This window comes from Tamandua tetradactyla, chromosome 7 (genome assembly GCF_023851605.1).
Source record: "Tamandua tetradactyla isolate mTamTet1 chromosome 7, mTamTet1.pri, whole genome shotgun sequence".
NCBI lineage: Eukaryota > Metazoa > Chordata > Mammalia > Pilosa > Myrmecophagidae > Tamandua > Tamandua tetradactyla.
In genome coordinates, this window is record NC_135333.1 from 9,287,031 (window position 1) to 9,294,624 (window position 7,594).

At 36.4% G+C, this 7,594-nt stretch overlaps 1 pseudogene; it reads left to right on the plus strand.

The window, feature by feature from the left end:
- The first annotated feature begins 653 nt into the window (after positions 1–653).
- LOC143689473 (glutaredoxin-1 pseudogene) lies at positions 654–1,010 on the plus strand (annotated as a pseudogene).
- The last annotated feature ends 6,584 nt before the right edge of the window (positions 1,011–7,594 follow it).

Here is a 7,594-nt window from a genome sequence, read left to right on the forward strand (position 1 = left end):
AAGTGTACTAGAACCCCACATTTATCCAGATACCAGTTCCCAAGTCCGCAGAGACCCAGAGTAGAACACAAGCCCCTTGGGAGTGCCACATACATAAGGGCACCCAAGGGGAAAGAAAAGAACTCACAGCTGGAACGTGGCACACTCACTCAATCCAATGGGTTAGCTGGACTGTCCAAATGCAAAATGGATTTTTCTGGAGTGACCCATATTTCTGGATTGAATCCATCTGACTCCCAGGGTGGGATACCCTAACAGGGGAAGCAACCTGAGGAAGAACAGCCTCATGAAAAGGGGGGGGTTGGTGGTAAATTAACCTGCTGTTAAAAAGGAGTTTCCAAGAACTGGACAGTTCAAGTAAAACAGGGCACTGGGTGAGGGAGATAATTTAAACAAATAATAGTAACTGTGGAGTAAATGCTCTACAAAAACAAATAGAACAGATCACAAATCCCAGAGAAGGAACAGAGGATAAGAAGTCCATTCCTACAGGTGAAACAATTAAACAAATGTGCAATCTTAAAATGGTACCAAGCATTCAGAGCAAGAAACAGAGGAAGGTCCTCCTAGGAGGCTCCTTTAAACGGGAGGGAGCCGGCGGTCTGGGCCGCTGCTTCCCCGCCGGAGCAGGACGTGCGGTCGGGGGCCGGGAAGACGCGCCGCCTGCCAGCATGGCTCAGAGATACGTGAACAGCAAAATCCACCCTGGGAAGGTGGTTGTGTTCATCAAACCCACCTGCCCCTACTGCAGACGGACCCAAGAGATCTTCAGCCAAATGCCCTTCAAAGAAGGACTCCTGGAATTTGTCGAAATCACGGCCACCAGCGACACAAACGCGATTCAAGATTATTTCCAGCAGCTCACAGGGGCAAGAACGGTACCTCGGGTCTTTATCGGAAAAGATTGCATAGGTGGATGTACTGATCTAATAAATATGCAAAAGAGTGGGGAACTAGAGACATGGCTACAGCAAATTGAAGCCCTAAAATAATTACAGAGCATACCTCAATGATACCCTCCTTGAGAACTGGTTGGCCTCAACAATGATGACAGCACTTCTTGGCCATTCTTACCCAACGACAGCAGCTGTTTACTTAAATTCTAAAATGCATTAATCAAAATAATAATAATGTATAGGGGGCTTTGTTCTTCTTTTGGATCAGTATTAGAAGGTAGACCCACTTTCCCCACACCATGGGGATGAAAAGATTGATGAACCATCTTGAGTTTCTTCTGGAGTGGTCTTTGGGTTCAAAAACACCATGACAAGTTCTGGTTTAATATTTATCCATTGATCCGAAAGATGTTCTTTCTCTTTGGCATATTTTTTTACTGTTCATGTGCCAGCAGTCCTCTACCTCTAAACCAGTGTTTCTCAACCACGACCATGCTTATTCCAGGCCCCCCAGGCTGAATCTGTATTTGGTCTTTTGTGCTACACATCAGTCAAAGATATCTTGCTGAGCTTGATCCTCTAGAGTTAGCATGAGGAAATCAATAGCTTCTTAAATGTGCTTTTTCAAACTACCTGCATATCCCCCTTCACCATCTTTATATCACCTTATCCCATATTGAGAAACACGACTCTGAGCCAGTGTTCTCAACCTTGACAACTTAATAGTTTTCATGGGAAACGTTCAGCAATTCCATGAAAAGTCTGTAAGGACCCAAGTTGAGAAACTCTGCATGAAAAGTTAAGTACTGTTCTCACTTGGTGCCACAGGGGTCAGAGACACAAGTGAAGATGCTGCAATCATGTGGCAGTATTTTTATGTAAGATATTTGTCCAGGTAATCCTGAACAATGGTGTGTTACTTTGATTTAGATTCTTAAATTTAAAATGCAAAATTAAAAAATTACTACAGAAATCTTGTGGCTCCCTCCCCAAGAAGATGTCTGTGGAAGGAGCTAAATTTGAGAAACACTGTCCTAAATGATTGTCAATTATTACTTTTTTCTTTTTCTATTCTTTGAAAATTTAAGAATCCCTTACCATATAATTTAATTTTGTGTTCTAGAATTGCAAGATTATGTTCCTTTTCTTTTGTGTTCTTCAGTGTGATTAATTTGTTTTCTAATAAAGAACTCTGAGATGATGGGAAAAAAAAGAAACAGAGGAAGAAAAGCAGAAAAAAATCTGATCATTTAGATAAAAGAGACGCTGAACTTCAGAGTAAACTCATCGATATAGTCAGATGCCTAGACATTAGCAAAAAGATACAAGCCATAAGAAGACACAGATAGATATGTTCCAGTCAAGAGAAGAAATTAAAACCCCAGAGAGACACAGAGTTAGAAACAACTAATTTAAGCAGTTCAAAGAACTCTTCTAAATCAATTCAAGAAGTTGAAGGAAAATATGGCCAAAGTGATAAAAGATGTTACGACAGCCTGTGTCACCATAAAGAAGAATTTGAAAGTATAAATAGAAAAATAACCAAAATTAAAGGGATGACAGGTACAATAGAAGAGATTAAAATATAGAGACGTACAACAGCAGGTTTGAACAGGGAGAAGAAATAATCAGTGAGCTAGAAGACAAAAATGAAAACCTCAGGCAGGAAAACAGATAGATAAAAGAATAGAAAAAATTAAGCAGTGTCTCAGGAATTTGAATGAAAATATGAAACATACAAATATATGTGTCTTGGGTGTCCCAGAATGAGAAGAGAAGAGAATTGAAAATGGGCGGAGAAAATATTTAAGAAAATAATGACCAAAAATTTCCCAAATCTTATGAAAGACATAAATGTACATGCTCAAGAAGCACAACGTACTCCAAACAGAATAAATCCTAGTAGACTTACTTGGAGACTTCTACTAATCAGAATGTCAAGTGCCAAAGATAGAGCAAGAATTCTGAAAGCTGAAAGAAAAAAGGGATTTATCGCACACAATGGATCCTGAACAAGACCAAGCACTGATTTCCCATCAGAAACCATGCAGATGAGAAGGCAGCAGTAGGATATATTTAAGGTAAGCTGAAAAGAAAAATTGCCAGCCCCAAATTCTTTATCTGGCAACCTGTCCTTCAAAAATGAGGAAGAGCTTAAATTATTCACAGATAAACAGAACCTACATATAAGAAATACTAAAGGGGTTTCTGCAGGCTGAATGGAAAAGACAGGAGAGAGTGGCTTAGAGTAGTGCAGAGAAATGAAGATCATCAGTAAGGGTAACTAAAAGGGTAAATAAGATGTGATTTATAAAATCCAAAGGATGAATTAGTTGAAGTAAATACAGCTTTAAAGTAATAACACTGAATGTCAATGGAGTAAATTCCCAAGTCAAAAGACACAAATTGGCGGAATGGATAAAAAAGCATGATCCAAGGATATGTTGTTTACAAGAAATGCATCTTAAACTCAAAGGCACAAATAGGTTGTAAGTGAAAGGTTTCAAAGAGATATTCCATGCAAATAGCAATGAAAAAGGAGCTGAGTGCAATTAGACTTTAAATGGAAGCTCTTATAAGAGAAAAAGGAGGACACCTTTTATTAATAAAAGGGACAAACCAACAAGAAGAAATAAAAATCATAAATACTTATGCACTTAACCATGGTGCCCCGGAATACATCCAGCAAACACTGGCAAACCTGTAGGGAGGAATAGATATCTCTAGTGTAATAGTTGGAAACATCAATACAACACTCTCATCAATAGATAGAACATATATAGAGAGGATCAATAAGGAAACAGAGAACTTGAATCATATGATAAATTTTAAACATTTTTAAAAGATAAATTGTGCTTCTAAATAGAAACCATATACACCACAAAGTAAATTGAGGCCTGTGGGTTTTGGGAATTTACTTTGAAAAACTTTGCTCCTAATATCTATTCATCAAAACTGATTTGGAGCAATTAAGACAGGAAGCATTAGCTTGTGTAATCTTTGTGTCTCTCTGTATTCAAAACACAGGGAATTTCAGATAATTTAATAAACATAAAACGGAATGATAAGAGGAATCCAATTATGAGAATGAACACTCACAAGTAATATTGAGATAATTGAATAATTCTAAAGACTTTGAATGGCAAATTTAAAATAGCAGATCTTTTCATGGCAATGCAGAGTCGTTGGAAAATAAAGAGAATTTGAGAAGATTATCTGAGTGTTTACAAAACTATAAAGTTAACTTCTAGAAAAGAGAATCGACTGGAGTCTAAAAATATAGCCATCCTGCTTCAGTGAATATGAGAAGTGAAAAGACCATACATACCTAAGGAAGGAGTGTGGTCTGACCGCTAAAGTTTACTCTTTGATTAATCTTCAACCGATGTGTCCAATTCCATTTTGCTTTCCTTTGACTCCTTGCACCCAGTACCAGTTTTTCTCTTTCTTCCTTTCACCAAATGTATGTAAAATAACGACTTTTATGTTCTATGACTTATCTACTTTTGACCTTTCTCCTAGTACCAATTTATCTGCCAACTTCCATATACTTACGGAAGTATACTACCATATAGTTCCATATATTTTCTAGATGTTTCAACATGGAAACCATGTGTTCAACATGGAAAGCTTTAAACATTGAGAGCCAACTATATATATATATAATTAGAATTATATATATACATATGGCATAATTAATTCTATTTTGTATCTATTTTTAAGTGCAAATATAAAAATATTTTCATGTATATCCCAGCAATTCTATTCTTTATTATCTTTATGATGATAAATTTAAGCAGTTGTCTCATTTGCACATTCAGTGATTAAATTCTATTTTATTCTAAAGTCCTTTGAGGGGTTTCACTAGAATACCATGAATTTGTTCACAACGAACCCAAGAAAAACAGTGTTTTATGTCATAGAGGGATTAGCAGGCACACTGGGATATGTGTCCCCGATCCAATCAAGAATTTCAATTACACCATGATCCGAGTACCTCTGTATGCCGGCATCTTAGCTTACTTACTCCCACAAGATCAGGGCAACTCTGATTGCTTTCAATTCATTGCTCTGTCACAGTTGGTTAGCACATAAATAATTTAGCTCCCTTTATCATCTTGAATCATGACTTTTCATCATTAAAGACCCATATTTAATTATGGATTGGTTATTTAAAAGAAAGTTAAGAGTGCCCAATTCTCCTTAGATTTTTTTCATGAAATAGCCGATTAAAAAATTCCAAGCTGTCACACCTACTGTCTCATGAACCACTGAAATTCCATTAGTTATCAGCAATTCTAATAATAAAAATCACTTTTCTCTTAACATGTTTTTGTGCTCATTCTCAACTTCATATTGGTAGGGCTATATAGTATACATATCGTTCATCTCATTCAAATCAAGTAATTGAAATGCAATTTTAAATGACTCTTGTCCTACATTATGCACTTGCATCTGAAGTCGAATGTTACATCCACATCTGCTCTTCCCAACCTTGATTTACTACATAATAAGTTTGCTTTCCCTCTTAAAATATAAAACAAACTTCATCTATGGTCAGTATGTATAGCCATCTCCACCCAGATGCCCCAGTGACTCTTAGGTTCTCTAATAGTGCTCCTTTCTTTGACATCTGATTGATGTTTGCCTTTCTCATTAAGAATCCATCCTGGCTTCCTATTTACAGCAGATCATCCCTTGGGCCTCCTCAATTGACCCTCATAAAGACACAGTGAGCTCCAATCTCTTTCCATCTCCCCTTGCATAATTTTCATTACTTCTTCTAAGTAAATTTGTTCTACTCTTCATGATGTTTTTCGGTGATGCTTATCTGTGGTCCAAAGACATGGGGAGTTTTGTGGCTGACTCTCTGGGGAATGAGTGACATCTGCTCTTTCAGTCTTCAATTAAATACAGTGAGGTAATATCTTTAAGCATTTTAGGCTTTCTGGCTATCATTTTATCTATGTAATTTTGTTTTGCAATGAATATGTTTTCTAACTCAAGTGCTACCAAACTAAAGTAGCGTTACCAGAGATAAAACCAATTGTAAGTGTAAACCCTCTAGGTAATGAAATAAAAAAGATAATTATAAATACAGATTGCTTAATGCAGTTAACAATACTGAAAGTTCCAGGTACAATTTCATAACGAATTAATCCAACATATAGTTAATAGCAGTGAACCACCTTTACAGTATTTTCTAAGGCACTTGGAAAAAAATCAGCATATGCAAAAATGTTTGTATTGGGACTGTTTTCAATATATATGCCACATTAATATTATAAGGAAAATACAGAAATGTTGTTGGAAGATATATTGAGATTTGGTATATTGCCAAAATAATATGATTTTTCAAAATAAAACAAAAACAAAACTTGGTCCAAATTCTGGCTTTGTTATGTATGATAAACAATCACTTAACTCTGTGCAGCTTGGGTTACTGTACATGTAAATTAGAGATGGTAGTAGTAAAATGACTAGTAGTAAAAATAGTCATAGTCATTGTCATGAGGATTAAAGGAGTTAAACTCCATGAAATCTGTTTGTATAATTTAGGCAGATATCCATTAATTCTTATTGTATAAGTTCATATAATGTTCAAGGAATGCTTTCTCTATTTTACTCATCTCCCTTCACTTGTTGTGTAATGGAATCCAATTATATTATATAAAGAAATGTCATTAAAACAGAGAAACATATGTATGTTGATGTAGTTACCCAGGTTTATCCTCTGATCTATCCTTTTATCTTTCCACCCACCTACCCATTAACCCAAGAAATAATAAAACTATCAATGTATTCACCAATAATTGTTAATTGTACACATCCTGTGAAAAGTACCTTGCCAAGTGCTGGAGATAAAGTTATGAAAATTATCTGCTCCCTAACTTCAAAATCTCAGAGTCAAGGACCCAATTTCATAAACCAAGGAATTTGGACTGTAACATTTTAGGCAAAAATTACCATTGGGAACTTTTAGCAGACATGGTTCCGTTTGGTTTTTTTAGGAATCAAGGAGAGGATAGATTGAATTGGGGAGACTACTGTAGCAAGTTATAAATTTTGAAAATAATGTCATTAAGGGATCAATGTAGGAAATAGAAATATTGTAGGTATTTTAATGAAGAAGGGAATTAATTGAGTGAAATGTATACTTACAACACATATGGATACCTTAAAGAATCATGTGCTAGGCTAGGCTACCAGGGATGCTTTTCAAAATAACAGAATGTCAGAGTAGCTATGTGCTAGTTTGTTAGCTGCTGGAATGCAATATACCAGAAATGGAATGGCTTTTAAAAGGGAAATTTAATAAGTTGCTAGTTTACAGTTCTAAGGCTGAGAAAATGTCCCAGTTAAACAAGTCTATAGAAATGTCTGATCTAAGGCATCCAGGTAAAGATACCTTGGTTCAAGAAGGCTGATGAAGCTGAGGATTTCTCTCCAAGTGGAAGAAGGGCACATGGTGAAAATAGAGTTTCGCTCTCATCTGGAAAGACACATGATGAACACAGTCAGGGTTCCTCTCTCATCTAGAAGGGCACATGGTGAACACAGCATCATCTGCTAGCTTCTTCTCCTGGCTTCCTGTTTCATGAAGCTTCCCAGGAGGCATTTTCCTTCTTCATCTCCAAAGGTCACTGGCTGCTTGACTCTGCTTCTCATGGCTGCATCGTTCTCTGCTCTTTCAGAAT